At 35.3% G+C, this 16344-nt stretch overlaps 1 long non-coding RNA gene across 2 annotated transcripts in view; it reads right to left on the bottom strand.

Moving 5' to 3' along the window:
• LOC123573557 (uncharacterized) overlaps window positions 1-16344 on the bottom strand; it is a 49782-nt gene that overhangs the window by 14250 nt on the left and 19188 nt on the right. The gene's annotated exons all lie outside the window — the stretch shown is intronic.

Below are 16344 nucleotides of genomic sequence, written 5' to 3'. Positions count from 1 at the left end.
AATTTTAAATAACTATGCATATGTAATAAACATATAAAATAAATAGAAAACACTTATAAATATGGTAGATATTAATACAACTATATCGGTAATCATTTTAAATGTGAGTGGTCTGGATATTGCAATTAAAAGAAAAAGTGGTAGTATAGAGAAAAAATAATATGCAGTATCTATTAAAAATTCACTTAAATATAGATACATACATAGATTGAAAGTATATAAATAGAGAGTTACATCATGCTAATACTAATAAAAGAAAGCTATTGTAACTATTTAATTTCCAACAAAGAAAACCATAGTGCAATAAAATTCCAAGTGTTAGAGTGGCATTGTGTAGTGCTAAAGGGACCAATTCTCCAAGAAAATATAATAAGTCTAAAGGTATATGAAAGATGATAGTATTAGGAGGTGGGGCCTTTGGGACAGTGATAAGGTCATGTATTAGTCAGGGTTCTCTAGAGGGAGAGAACTAATAGGCTATATATATTATATGTATGTGTGTGTGTGTGTATATATATATAGACTCCCCTTTTTAATGTATGTGTGTGTGTATATGTGTGTGTACGTGTATATATGTATATACGCATATATATATACATGCACACACACATATACATGTATATACACACACATATGTACACACATATACATTAAAAAGGGGAGTCTATATATATACATACACACACATACACACATGTTATATACACACACATATATACACACACACACACACATATATCTTTTAACTCACTTAATGATGTTGCTGATAAATGAATTAACTGGCAGCACAGTAATGCATAAAGAAAAAGAAAAATATAGCCACAGTACTTTTCAGTTCCTTTTGAGACTTGTTCTTACTTTGTTGCCCAGGCTGGGGTACAGTGGCATGATCACAATCACAAGGTCCCACAATAGGCCATCTGAAAGCTGAGGAGCAAGGAGTCCCAAAACTGAAGAACTTGGAGTTCGATGTTCGAGGACAGGAAGCATCCAGCGTGGGAGAAAGATGTAGGCTGGGAGACTAGGCCAGTTAATCTCCTTTGGCAATACCCTCACAGACACACCAAAGATCAATACTTTGCATCATTCAATCCAATCAAGTTGACACTCAGTATTAACCATAACAGGTCATGAGGGTAAAACTCTCATAAATGAGATTAGCCTCTTATAAAAAAAGCCCAAACAAAACCTCCTCATTCCTTCCATCATGCAAACAAACAGTGAGGAGATGCTATCTAAGGATCAGAAAGTAGAACCTCATCAGTCACCAAAACTGCCAGCATCTTGATCTTGAGCTTCTCAGTATTTAGAACTCTGAAAAACAGACTTCTTTGATTATAAACTACCCAGTATATAGTATTTTATCACAGCAGTATGAAAAGACTAAGACAGAGACTCAAGTATACTTTTATCATTAATTGATAGAACAAGCAGACAGAAAATTAGTAAAGATATTTGACATCAAGAAAAATATCAATAAACTCAATCTAACGGATATTCACAGCACATCTCATTCAAAAACAGACTATTCTCCTTAAACTCCTGTGTTTCATTTGCATAGAGAGTCCTCCTTCTGAGAAATAAAACATAACTTTATAATTTAAATGTTTAGAAATCATACAATGCATGTTCTCAGACCATAATGGAATTAAACTATAAGTCTATATCTAAATGATAACTAAGAAATCCTCAACTATTTACTGCATGTACAACATATTTTCAAATAGCATATATGACAATAAAGAAATCTCAAGAGAAATTTAAAAATATTTAGAACTAAATATAAATGAAATTACAACTTATAAAAATGTATGAGATATACGAAAATCAATAATTAAAGAGAGATTCATAACATTAAAGACATATTAGGAAAAAAGGAGAGATCAAAAATCAATAGCCTAAGCTGCTGCCTTAGGAAAGTAGGAAAGAGTGATTTAGTCCTAACACAACTAAATTAATAAAACATAATAATTAGAGCAAAGTCAATAATACTGAAAATGGAGGAAAAAATGGAGATTATCAATAAAATAAAAAGCTGAAAACTTTAAAATATCAATCAAATTGCTAAATCATTAGTAAAACTAACAGAGAGAAAGTGATCATACATTATCAATATCAGAAATAAAACACTAATCATTACTACTGATGTAGATGTCATTAAAGGATAGTCCAGGTGTTCATTGAACAGGGCTATTCTCACAAATTTGATGTTAGATAATATTTATCAATTTATTGAAAGATATAAACTATTAACTCCCACAAGGGGAAGTAGAAAATAGTTCTATTGTATCACTAATTAACAACCTAACAAAAATATAAAGCAGCCCATATTGTTTTACTGGAAAAATTTACCAGTTATTTAAGAAAAAAAAAAACAATTCTTCACAACCTCTTCCAGGCAACAGACACAGGAAACATGTTTCCTAACTCATTATATAGGGCCAATATTATATATTGCTAAAGTGTAATGAATTTATTAAAAAGAAGGAAACTACATACTAATACTTCCATGAATGTAGATACAAATGTCCCAGAAAACAGTACCAAATTGAAACCACAATATATGAAAAGAATTATTCATGACAAACAAGGGTGATTTGTTTCAGCTATTTAAGATTGATTCATCATTGAAAATCAAACCGCGTGCCTCAACATGTCAACAAGCTGAAGAAGAAAAATCATGTGATCATGTTATTTGATGAAGAAAGAACTTCTTCAAAAAACCAACATTAATTTGCAATTAAAAAATTCACAGCAAATTGAGAATATAGATGAACATTACCAACTTGATAAAGAACCCAATATTAATTTGCAATAAAAACTACACAGCAAATCGGGAATATAGATTAACATTACCAGCTCGATAAAGAACATCTGCCAAAAAACTTATAATCAATAACACACAGAATTAGATGCTTTCCCCATAAGATAAGAAACAAAATAAGAATATCTTCTCTCAGCACACCTATTCAACACTAGATTGAAAGCCCTAGCTACTGCAATGAGACAAGGAAAATAAAAGCTATGCAGTTAAGAACGTAATAATAATGTGTTTTTATTGACATGATGTCATAATTATCTTTGTAGAAAATCTCAAAGATCCTACAAAAAGAAAAATTTCCTGGAATTAAAGTGAATATAAAAACATCGCAAGATACAACGACAATATACAAACTCAACTGCTTTCTGATATACTAACAATGAAAAATTAGAATATGAAATTATAAAAAAGATACCATTATAATAGTACCAAAAAAGGAAATACATAGGTATAAATTTAACAAAATACATATGCAGCTTATATGCAGAAAACTACAGAACTCTGATGAAAATATTACAGAAGAGATAAATAAATAAATACATATGTGAATTGAAGAATTCAATATTGTTAAGCTGTCAGTCCTTCACAACTTTATAGATCCCATTCAAAATCACAGAAAGCTGTTTTAGATATTACCCACCTGATTCTAAACTTTATAGCGATAAGCAAAAGACTTAAAATTACCAACAAAATAGTACAGAGGAAGACAAACTTTAAGAACATACAGTATCAATATCAAGATCTATTTTAATAGAGCTAATGGAGACCTTGTAGTATTGCCAAAAGAAAAGATACATAGATTAACAGAATAGAACATAGTCCAGAAATAGACGCACACAAATATAACCAACTGATCACTGACAAAGGAGCAAATTAATTCAATGTAGAAGAAATACTTTTTACCTAATAATATTGCAAAGATTAGAAATTCGTATGCACAGAAATGAACCTATAAGCAGACACTAGTTCTTTCATAAAAATTAACTCAAAATGTATCATAGATCTTAAATATAGAAGCAAAATTATAAAATGTCTAGAAGAAAAACTAGGAGACTTTCAGTTTGGCAATTAAAAAAATAAAACAATAAACTCATGATCTATGAAGGAAAAGTTGATAAGCTGAACTTGGTTAAAATTAAAAATTTCTGTTCTGCAAAAGATGCTATTAAGAAAATGAAAATACAGACCACCAACTGCTAGAAAATAATTGGAAAACACCTATAATAAAAAACTCGTGTTCAAATATACAAAGAACACTCAAAACTCAATAAAAAAAAATCATTTTAAAAAGAAAAAAAATCTGAACAAATACTTTGGATGTAAAGATGGCAAATAAACATGTGAAAAGATGTTCAACATCATTTGTCATTAGAGAATCACAAATTCAAATAGTATAATAGCACATTAGAATGGCAAAAAAAAAAAGAGGAAAAAGAAACACAAACACAGCCCCAAAAAACTGACAATACCAAACAGGATGAAAAGCAACAGGAAATCTCGTTCATTGCTGTTGAGAATGAAAAATGGTACAGCCCCTTCAATAACAGTTTAGCAGATCTTATCATGCTAACAATCTAAAAATTAGACTTCTAGATATGTAACTAAGTGATATGAATACTTTTGTCTACATAAAAACTTGCCCATATATGTTTACAGTAGCTTTATACATAATCACACAAAACTAAAAGCAAACAAAATGTCCTACAGTAGGTGAATGGATAATCCTGTGGTACATCCAGTTTAATATTATTTTGTGATTAAAATAAATTTGGTAGGAACCTATGAAACACTAGATGAGTCTTAAGTATAAAAGAAGTATAGTTGGTGCTTTTTTTTCCTTCCAAGATTGTTGAATAGAGGCTTTGCCAGCATAACTTAACCACTTGGAAATAGCAAAATAGTGTGCCAAGATTAATGTCATGAATTTTCACTTAAAAAAGAACATAGGAGTTCAACAGAAAAGCAAAACAAAACTTCAGATATTGAGAAAAAGAATGCAGACAGCAACCAACATTGACTTTGTCCAGCTGAAAATTAGTGAATCCCAAGTGTATGTGTGTGTATGGGGGGGTAGTGTCTCTGTGATACACGTACATTCCCACTGGGGAATCATGCAAACCAAGCCACAGGGGAGCCTCTTGACCATCCCAAGTCTTGGATCGAACATGGGGAGGAGCCAGGAGACTGTGAGAAAGAATGGCACTGGGAAGTATTCCGTGCATGTTTTCATTCCTGGAGACAAATAGAAAGAAGCCATTTCTGATGCTAGCTCACAGCAGGCTATATGGAAACCTGCCAGCCAGTGGAGGTAACAGTCACTGGTTTAGAAAGTGTCAAACCAGGGATTGGTATTCTGGTCTCAAGAAGAGGAGGGAACCTATGGCCAGAGCTGAGAGTTGAGTGTGGTTTTGTCTCCAGCCATGGATGTTAAGAGTTTGGCAACTCCCATTCATAGGACCAAAGCATGAGGGGATTTGTCTTAGAGGCATGGTTTTGACCCAGCTGGCAAGTTTTACAGCCTGGGGAAGTTTAACCGATTGAAGCGCACTCTGCATGCGACTTGTCTAACAGTCCCAACAAGCTGCCAGAGTTGTCCCGTGAGGAAGCCTTGCCAGGTTTGAGCATGAGAACAGAGCAGGTCTCACTCTTGTCTACTTGTACCTCTCCTGGCTGTGGAGATAGGACTGCCCCTCTTTCCTGGTACTGTGACTTAAGCACAGATGCAGTTACTTCACTCATTGCAGGGGCATTTCTCCCAAGGCCTGAGGACTGCTCCTTGACTCCAGTCGGGGCCAGCCCTTGTGCCCATCATTGTGGGGTCCAAGTGCAGGATTGCCTGGCCCAACCCTGCCTGGGTCACTTTTGCCCCCTCCTCAGAAGCAGAGCACAGAACCAGGACCACTGAGAATTCCATTGTCTAACTCATCACCTGGAACACCCAAGTATCTCCCCTAGTTAACCCCTAGTGAACAAAGGTTAAGAATAAACCCTACTACCACCACTGCAGCTGGCTCTCACTTGTAAGTGTCACTTACTGGTCTGGAGGTTGATTTGCATAGCTCATTACAATAACTGCTGACACAAATGCACAGAACTTGAAGAGAAACTTCTCACAATTTCTGCTACCACCATCACCTAGGGCACCCCAGTTTTTCAAGAGGTCATGAGACTGCTCACTGACCCAGCATACCACTACAACTGGCATCTGAGAAAGCCACCACACAAGGCTATTTTTGACTGAGGGAATCATACAGTCTTTGCCACTGAATGCACCCAGAAGCAAAGCCAAATGGTCCTACTCAACATACATCATAATCACATTCTAAAGCAAAAAAAAAAAAAAAAAAAAAAAAAAAAAAAAAAAAAATTCCTGTCCCAAGGAAAGCAAATTCAAAAGTAAAAAAAAAAAAAAAAAAAAAAAAAAAAAAAAAATCAAGTTTCTTCATATGGGAATAAATCAGTGTAAAAATACTGGAAGTGTGAAAAAGCAAGGTGTTATGACATCCCCCCCCGAAAAACAAAGTAATTCTCTAGCAATGAATCCTTACCAAAACATAAACCAAAAAAAAGTTTCCAATATTTCACATAAAGTATTTGAAATATTGATTTTAAAGAAGCTCAGTGAGATGAAAGAGAAATCTAAAACCTATACAAATAAATCAGAAAATTATTAAAGATATGAATAAGAAATTCACCAGGAAGATAAATATATTTAAAAACAAAAACAAAACAGAACTTCTGGAAATAAATGCATTGAGGGAATTATAACAAAAATTTGTAAGCTTCAAAAATAGACTACACCACACAAAAGAATGAATCTCAGAACTTGAAGACAGGTCTTTTGATTTAATCAAGTCATATAAAAATAAAATGATAATAACAAAGAATGAACAAAGCTTTCAAGAAATAAAATATCAAAAAAATTGTCTGAACTCACAATCATAAGTTTTTTTTAAAGAAAGAGAAAAAGTAAAATTCTAGAAAATTTATTTAAGAAAACAATAGAAAAATGTCCTAGTCTAGCAAAACCTTTAGACATCCAGTCAATATATTGCAGGACAGACTACACCATGGCATATTGGCATAACACTGTCTGAAGTCAATATGAAGGAAAAAAAAAATCCAAACTCGGCAAAAGTGTCAAGTCACCTACTGAAGAAACCTCATCAGACCAAGAGTACACTTCTTAACAGAAATCTTACAAGCCAGAAGCAATTGGGGTCCTATTAAAAAAAAAAAAACAAAAAACTGCCAACCATAAATTTTATATCCTGCCTAAATAAGCTTCATAATAAAGAAGAAATTAAATTGTTTCCAGGCAATCAAACTTTTTCTCACTTTCAAACAAGTGAGTAAATTCACCACTACTAGAATGGTCCTATAAGAAATGCTCAATGGTCAGGTGTGGTGGCTCATGCCTGTAATCCCAGCTCTTTGGGAGGCTAAGGCAGATGGATCAAGAGGTCAGGAGATCTAGACCGTCCTGGCTAACATGGTGAAACCCCATCTGTACTAAAAATACAAAAAATTAGCCAGGCATAGTGGCATATGACTGTACTCCCAGCTACTCCGGAGACTGAGGCAGGAGAATCGCTTGAACTTGGAAGGAGGAGGTTGCAGTGAGCCAAGATCGTGACATTGAAAAAAAAAAATGTGCAAAATAATTCTAAACATGGAAATGAAAATTGGTATTTACTATCATAATAACACATGAAGGTAAGAAACACACAGATCTCATGAAACAATTACACAAAGGAGGAAGAGAAAAAACTCAATAGCAATATGACAGAATTTCACCAAAAAACAAAGATAAACAGAGGAAAAAGACAAAAAAATTCACAAAACAACTAGACAAAAATCAACATTATAACAGAAACAAAACCTCAAATTCTAATATTAAGCTTGGATATAAATGTAATAAATGTTTCACATAAAATATACAATTTGGTGGAATGAATTTTTAAAACATGAAGTCATTATATGCTGCTTACAAGAAGCTCATTTATCTGGTAAAAATGCTTATTGAATGCAATGCTTATTGCAGGTAAAGGGGTGAGAAAAGATATTTCACATAAATGAAAAACAGAAGCAAGCTGGAGTATGTACTTATATTGGATAAATGTATCGAATCAAAGACAGTAAAAAAGACAAAGAAGATCATTTTGTAATGATAAATGGATCAATATGACAAGAGAATGTAACAATTCTAAATATTCTAATATATGCGCCCAACATCAGAGCACCCAGATTCATAAAGCGAATATTACTAAAGCTAAAGGAAAATATGAATAGTCATAAAATAATAATGGGGGCTTTGCTACCCATCTCACAGCACTAGATAGAACATTGAGACAGAAAATGAACAAAGAAAAACTGGACTTAAACCAGACTTTAGAATAAATGGACCTAACAGACAGAACATTCTATCCAACAACCACAGAATATACATTCTTCTCATCATTACATGGAATATTCTCCAAGAAACAGCTTATGTTAGGTCATAAAACAAGTCTCGATATTCTTTTTAAAATAAAATTATCTCAAATATCTTCTCAGACCACAGAATAAAACTAGATATTAACACAAAAATGAGCTATTGAAGCTGAATTGGTACAAGACAAGGATGTCCACTTTCACCATTCCTATTCAAAATAGGAATGGAAGTCCTAGCCAGAGTAACCACTCAAGGAAAGGCAATAAAAGGCATCCATATTGGAAAAGAGGAAGTCAAATGATGTTTGCTAATAAAATAATCTTATACTTAGAAAGCCCTAAAGACTCCTCCAGAAAACTTTTAAATTTATTAAAGGCATTCAATTCCTGGATACAAAAAACAATGTCCACAAATCAGTAGCATTTCCATACATTAATAATGATCAAGGTGAGAATTAAATCAAGAAATCAATTCCATTTACAATAGCCACACACACAAAAAAAGCCTCACAAGGAAGTGAAAGATATGTATAAGAAAAATCTGTAGAATACTGACAAAATAAATTTTAATTAACTCGAAGAAATGGAAAAACATCCCATGCTCATGGATCAGAGGACTTAATATAGTTAAATGACCAAACAGCTCAATGTACACCAGGTTTTCAGTTGGAAGAAAAGAAAAACAGTTGAAAGAAAGGAAAATGTGGGGGGTTGTGAATTAATATCTATGATACTGTAAGTGTGGATACATGACACAATGCATTTATTAAAATTCATAGAATTGGAACATAAAGAGTGAAACTCAAGTTTAAATTTTAATATATACAATATTTTTTAAAAAGGAAAAATATTTGCAATAAGAGGATCCAGGATAAAATAAAGAATGTGAAAAAACTATCTAATTGTATTAAAATTTCATGAAATAATCTTAATGAAGTGGTATGGGGCAGGGTGTTGGCCTGAGTAACTTGGGAAATGAGTGAAGAATATGACACTTAGAAAAAAATGAATTAGACATGACCTCTGTATTCTAGTTGATATTTTTTCTATGACAGTGTACATGAACAGTCATAACACTACTCTATATATTGAACAATTCAGTAAATGGATGGTAAATGGAGAGAGCTAGGTTTTTCTCTTTTGAAGTTGAAGATTGCAAATAAACAGGAGGAGAAAGATAGAATGCTCCTTGTGGTAATAGATTAGAATTTAGATCATCAATATGAACTTATGTGTAGCTTAACATAAATACAGATACATATAAAATATGTATAATTTTTTGTATATACCGAGTTTAGTATTCCTTTCTCTGTCACACATAATATTCCTTTCTCTGTCAGCTGACAAAAGTTAGAAGCAAGGATATCCCAGTAGCTGTAAGCACAGATGGCAGTCAGATCTTGTCTCTTAATATCATTGTATACTAAAAGGAACTGTGACTTTCTGGATAAATGGTTGATTCTAAGATCGGGTCAGGAAATATACAAGAGAGCCTGGTGCATTCTGTAGTGCCAGAAAGTAATGATTTGCTACACACACACACACACACACACACACACACACACTCTCATAGTGCTTTGTCAAAGGGACACTGAGGCTAATTGCAAAAATTTCCATTGAAGAAAATTAGAAAACAGAACAACAAAATTAAGTATTAGATTATAACCAAAAATATAGAACATATTCATTATTTCATACTGATATAAAAGAACAACAAATAAATAGATGTAGGTTTGTGGAGTGACGTCAACAAAATGGTGCAAAAGAAGATCTCTAAGCATCACTCCCCCAAAAAAAGATACAACTGGAACTATATCAAGACAAGAATACCACCTAGCATTCACTAGAGCTCAAGGGAGAAGCAAAGACACCTCTGTGCCCACAGAATTAAAACAAGTCATGACTAGCCACACGAATGTTCATTTCAAACTGTGCCACCCTTTCCCCAGGCCAGCCTAATGCCATTTACACATGATTTAACTAGACCCATGTTTTCGAGATGGCAGGAGGGAATTGGAAGTAGATGTTTAATCTTCCCATTGGTCTTAGAATCTTTGTGGGAAGCCCACTCTGGTCCTATCCTATGGGAATCACTGAGAGTGTCAGGAGGACTGGACCAACTGGAGTGAATGCAAGACAAAGAGCAGGCACTAATCATAGCAATAGGCATGTGAATCTCAGCAGCTACTCTGCCCTCTGATCAATGGGGATACAACATTGAAGAGATTGGCCAATTCTGTAGTGTGTCAGGAAGCACAATCCATGGCAAGACCCAAATCCTTGGACAGATTTTCCACAAAGCCCAGATGTTTCTGGTAAGCCTTCTACTGACCAAGAATAAGCTGAAAGGTCAGTATTAAAATACAGTGCCTACTTAAGTCACCCAGGATCAGAAAATAATGGCAGGACAATAAGTTCCAGTGCAACATTTTAGTTCCACTGTTCAGAGTAAGTCTTCCCAGAATTAAAAGGAACAACAAATCAGTAGTTAAATCTCAATATTAATTATTAAAGGTCTAACATCACAAAAGAACACCCAAAAAATCTGGAGGAGATGTCTGTCTCCTCAAATGCACAAGAATCAGTGCAAAAATGCACACATGGAAAAAATCCAGGGCCATATGACACCACCAAAATAAACCAGTGAAGCTCCAGCAATGGACCCAAAAGAATTGAAAATCTGTAAAATGTCAGAGAGATAACGCAGAATAATCCACTTAATGAATTTTAGCAAATTGCAAATAAAAATACAAGAACAGAAAACAAAAGAAAATTTGAAACACAATTCAAGAATAAAATAACATATTTGACAAGTAGAAACAATTTTTAAAAATCCAAGAAATAAATAATACAATAGATAAATTGAAAAACTCATTAGAAAATTTCAATAGCAGAAGTGATCAGACAGAGGAAAAAAATGAGCTTGAAGACAGAATATGAACAATTACAATGGCAGATATGATAAGATCTGCTGTCACTGGGGAGGGAATGTCCTGGGTCCAAAATCTGTGGCTCACATTGCCACGCTGGAAAAGGTAAAGGATAAATAATTTGCCATTAAACTGGGTTAAGTGTGCACTGTTGAGTTTTCTATATATAAAATTCACATAAAAAATAAGCCTGTATAGAACAATAACAAGTAATGAGATCGAAGCAGTGATAAAACATATGCTATCAAAGAAAAGCCCAGAACATGACTGGCTTACTACTGAATTCTACCAAACATTTAAAGAAGAACTAATACTAGATTCTACTCAAACTGTTTCAAAAGATTGCAAAGAAAAGGTTATTTCCAAACTCATTTTATGAACCCAGATTACCATTATAACAAAATCAGGCAAGCACACAACAAAAGGAGAAAACATCAGGCCAATATCCCTTAAAAACATAGAGGCAAAAATCCTCAAGAAAATACTAGCAAATTGAATTCAATGTTACATTAAAAAGTTTATCAATCATGATCAAGTAGGATGTATCTCAAGGATACAAAGAAAGGTGGTTCAACATACACAAATAAACATGATATATCATATAAATAAAATCAAGAAAATAAGTCTCATGCTTATTTAAATATATTTTTAAAGCATTTAATAAAATTTAGCATCCATCATGATAAAAGTTCTCAAAACTCTGGATATAGAAGGCATATAGTTCAAAGCAATATAGACCGTATATGACAAACTCACAATTAATATAATACTGAATGAGGAAAAATAGAAGGCCTTTCCTCTAATATCTGGAACAAGACAAGGATGCTTACTTTACCTATGTTATTTAACATAGTACTGGAAGTCCTAACCAGAGCAATTTGAAAAGATAAAGGAATAAATGTTATCCAATCTGGAAAGAAAAAGTTAAATTATTATTGTTACAGATTACATGATTCTGTATTTAGAAAAACCTGAAGGCTCAACTAAAAAAACTATTAGAATCGATAAATTCAGTGACATTATGAGATACAAAATCAACATACAAAAGTCAATATATTTTCTATACACCAACAGCAAACTATCTGAAAAAAAATCAAGAAGCAATCCACCTTACAATAACTACAAAATAAATACCTAGGAATAAACTTGAGAGAAGAAGTAAAACATCTCTACAATGTAAACTATAAAATGTTGATGAGAGAAATTGAAGAAGACACAAAAATGGGAAGATATCCCATGCTCATGGATTGAAATTATTAATATTGTTAAAATATCCAGACACTCCCACCAGATGGATGACTAGAAGCAGCTAGTTTGTACTGTTCTTGTGGAGAGGAGATAGAGTATTGAGTAAACATTAGCTATTCAAATGGATTGTTCAGGGGGCCATGATGGGATTCATCAAGCAAGCAATGACAACCCATAGAGAGCAGAGAAGAGCAAGGCAGGACAGTCACCCCCTTGGACTGGCACAGAGTCAAGGGTGGCTCCCCACTGCTGGGAAAGTTTGAGTAAATGAGAGTTCCCAAGGACCCAAACTTCTGCCATGGATTTTTGCAGTCCTGGTGACAGAAGATCTCCCCTAACCACCCCCTTCACTGGAGCCTCCACACCGACAGGTAGAGTTGCATGCAGTATGGGCAGAGCCACCACTCAGGGCCACACAGAGCCCCAAAGGCCTTGGATTCCTGAGCACCTCAGCACCAGCTGCTATAGCTCTGCCAAAAGGAAGGACAGGCTATGTTGTGTGCCCCCAGAATAGGGACCTCATCTACAGTGCTGAAGAGTGAATGGACTATAGTCCTTGCCCCCATTGCACCTTGCTAGAAAAAAAACACTGGTCTGGGACTCCAGCACAGTTTCCCCATTCCTTTTTAGCACTCAAGCTGGTCACAGTTCTGCATTTCTCTAGGATGGAGCTCCCAGAGGTAACTGACATGCCCACAGCTTCTGCTGCTGCCATAACCCTTGCCCGTACTGCCCTCAGGCTGGGGAGGGAGCAAAGAGCTCAAGGACTGTTGCAGACCTCCAGCATTCCACAGCTGCCTTATAGAAAAACAACCAGACAATTTCCCATGTGAATCTCTGCCCCTGCTACTTCTTACTGGGCAGGGCCTCCTGACCTGGGTCCCTGGTACAGCCACCCTACCAACACCTGAACACTTTGGTTGATGGTGGCTCTGCATTTCTCTGGGGCAGAGTTCCCAGAGACAGTCAACAGACCCTCTGTCATTTCTGCTCCAGCAGTACTGTCCTTGTTACTCTTGACCAGAGGAAAGAAAAAAGACCCTGCTCATTTTACTTGCACCTCCAGCACACCACAGCTGCCATACAAAGAGAAACCCAATGTCTCCTCCCTTTGATCCCTCAACCCCCTGCTCTTGACCAGGGAGGGTCTCCACCTTGGGCTTACAGCAAAGTCATCCCACCCCTAGTTGAACATTTCCATTAGCAGCAGCTCTGTTTTGCTCCAAGGTGGCATTGCCAGAGGCAACTGACAGCTCCTCTATCACTGCCACTGCAACGGTGTCTGGTCTTTTTGCCACCAGACTGGAGAAGGAATGAAGACCCTGAGTGCTTTACTTGTACCTCCAGCATACCACAGCTGCCCTATGGAGAAGAAGCCACACTGTCTTCCCTGCAAGTCCTTCTCCCCACTGTTCACCAGGCAGTTCCCCCTGGCTTGGGCCCTTTTGGCAGCTGCCCCATCCCAAACTGATCATTCTGATTGGCAGTGGCTCTGCAATACTATGGGATGGAGCTCCCAGAGATAAGTGACAATCCTTCAGCCATTGCTACTGTCAGCGTCCCCACTCCTGCTACCCCCATACTGAGGAGGGAACAAAATGCCTGAGCTTACGCAAGGGCTATGGTGCACAGGCTGGAGTGACAAGCTGAGATCCTTGGCTAGCATTTGATTAGAAGAGGAGTTCACATTCTCAGAGCACTGAGAGAGCACAGCTGCAAACATGAAGAAATACAAGGGAGCCAGGCATCTGAGTGAGACCCTACTTACTGGCCATTATGCTTAAGCATCATCTACTAGATTGCAGCCCAAACTACAACACCAAATATACCTTGCTAATGAAAATAAGGGCAAGAATTCAGCTATAAATAAAAAAGTCTCTGCACAAAGTCTCAGCCCTCTGAAAACAATCAGAGATGAAGCCAACAGAGTATACCCAAATTATACCACACTTAAAGGAACATCCGCCCACACAGATGACAAAAACCAGTGCAAGAACCCTAACAACCCTAAAAGCCAGAGTGTCTTCTTACCTCCAAATGACTGCACTAGCTCCCCAGAAATGGTTCTTAACCAGAGTGAAATGGTTGAAATAAGAGACATAGAATTCAGGTTCTAGATGTCAATACACATTATCAAGATTCAATACAAAGTTGAATCCCAACACAAGGAATTTAAGGGATACAGTAAAGTGATTTCATTTTACTAATTCATTATCAGCAAAATAAAATATCCATTTTAAGAGAGAGCCAAATTGATCTTATAGAAGTAAAAAACTCACTACAAGGCTTCATAACACAATCAGAAGTATTAATAGAAATATAGACCAAGCTGAGGAAAGAAGCTCAGAGGTGAAAGAATCATTGTTCAAATTAACTCAGTCAGAAAAAAGTAAAAACAAATTTTTAAAAATGAATAAAACCTCTGAGAAATATGAGATTATTTGGAGACCAAACCTATGACTTATTTGTGTTCCTGAAAGAGAGGAAGAAAGAGCAAGAAACATACAAAACATATTTGAATATATTATCCATGAAAATTTTCCCAAACTTGCTAGAAAGGTCAACATTCAAATCCAGAAAATTCAGAAAACCCCTGTGAGGTACTACACAAGACAAACACCACCAAGACATATATCCATTAAATTGACTAAGGTCAATATGAAAGAACAAATATTAAAGGCAGCTAGAGAGAAGTGGCAGGTCGCTGACAAAGGAGACTCCATCAGGCTAATATCAGACCTTTCAGCAGAAATCCTATAAGCCAGATAAGACTGGGAGCCTATATTCAGCAATTCTTAAAGAGAAGAAATTCTACATAAAAATTTCATATCCAGCCATATTAAGCTTCCTAAGCGAAAGCTAAATAAAATCCATTTCAGGTAAGAAAATCTAAGGAAATTTTCACTACCAGACTTGTCTTATAAAAGGTCTTTGAGGGAGTGTAAACGTGGAAATAAGACTTTTACTGGCCACCACATAAACACACTTAAGTACGTGAACAATTAGCATAAAGCAACTACACAATGACATCTGCATAATAACCACCTAAAAACATGATGACAGGATCAAATCTGCACATATTAATATTAACCTTGAATGTAAATGGAGTGAATGCCTCAATTAAAAGGCACAGAGTAGCAAGATGGATTAAGATGTAAGACCCAACTGTATGGTGTCTTTGGGAGACCCATCAACATGCAATGACACCCATAGGCTCAAAGTAAAGGGATAAAGAAAGATCTACCAAGAAAATGGAAAACAAAAAAAAGCAGGGGTGCTATTCTTACTTTAGAAAAAACAAACTTTAAACCAATAATGATCAAAAAAGAAAAAGAAGGGCATTACATAATGATAAAACGTTCAATTTAACCAGATGACTTAACTATCCTAAATGTATATGCACCCAACACTAGAGAACTCAGATTTATAAAATAAATTCTTAGAGACTTATAAAGAGACTCAGATAAACACACACAAATAGCAGACATTTTCAACAGCTCACTAACAATATTGGACAGATTATTCAGGCAGAAATCTAATACAAATATTCAGGACCTAAACTTAATACTTGACCAAAAGGCGCTAACAGACATCTACACAACTGTTCACCCAACCATAATGGAATATACATTCTTAATTGCACATGGCATATGCTCTAAAATCAATCACACACTGCACCATAAAATAATTCTCAAGAAACTAAAAAAAAAAAAAAAGCATGCCAACCACAGTTTTAGACCATAGTTTCAATAAAAATACAAATCAATACCAAGAAGATATCTCAAAATTATATAATCATACGGAAATTTAACAATCTGCTCCTGAATGACTTTTGGGTAAACAATGAAATTAAGGCAGAAATCAAGAAATTCTTTGAAATAAATGAAAATACAGATACCGCATACCAGAATC

This window comes from Macaca fascicularis, chromosome 5 (assembly GCF_037993035.2).
Source record: "Macaca fascicularis isolate 582-1 chromosome 5, T2T-MFA8v1.1".
In the NCBI taxonomy this organism is placed as follows: Eukaryota; Metazoa; Chordata; class Mammalia; order Primates; family Cercopithecidae; genus Macaca; species Macaca fascicularis.
The sequence above is the reverse complement of the archived record's forward strand: the minus strand, read 5'-3'. Positions and strand labels throughout refer to the sequence as shown.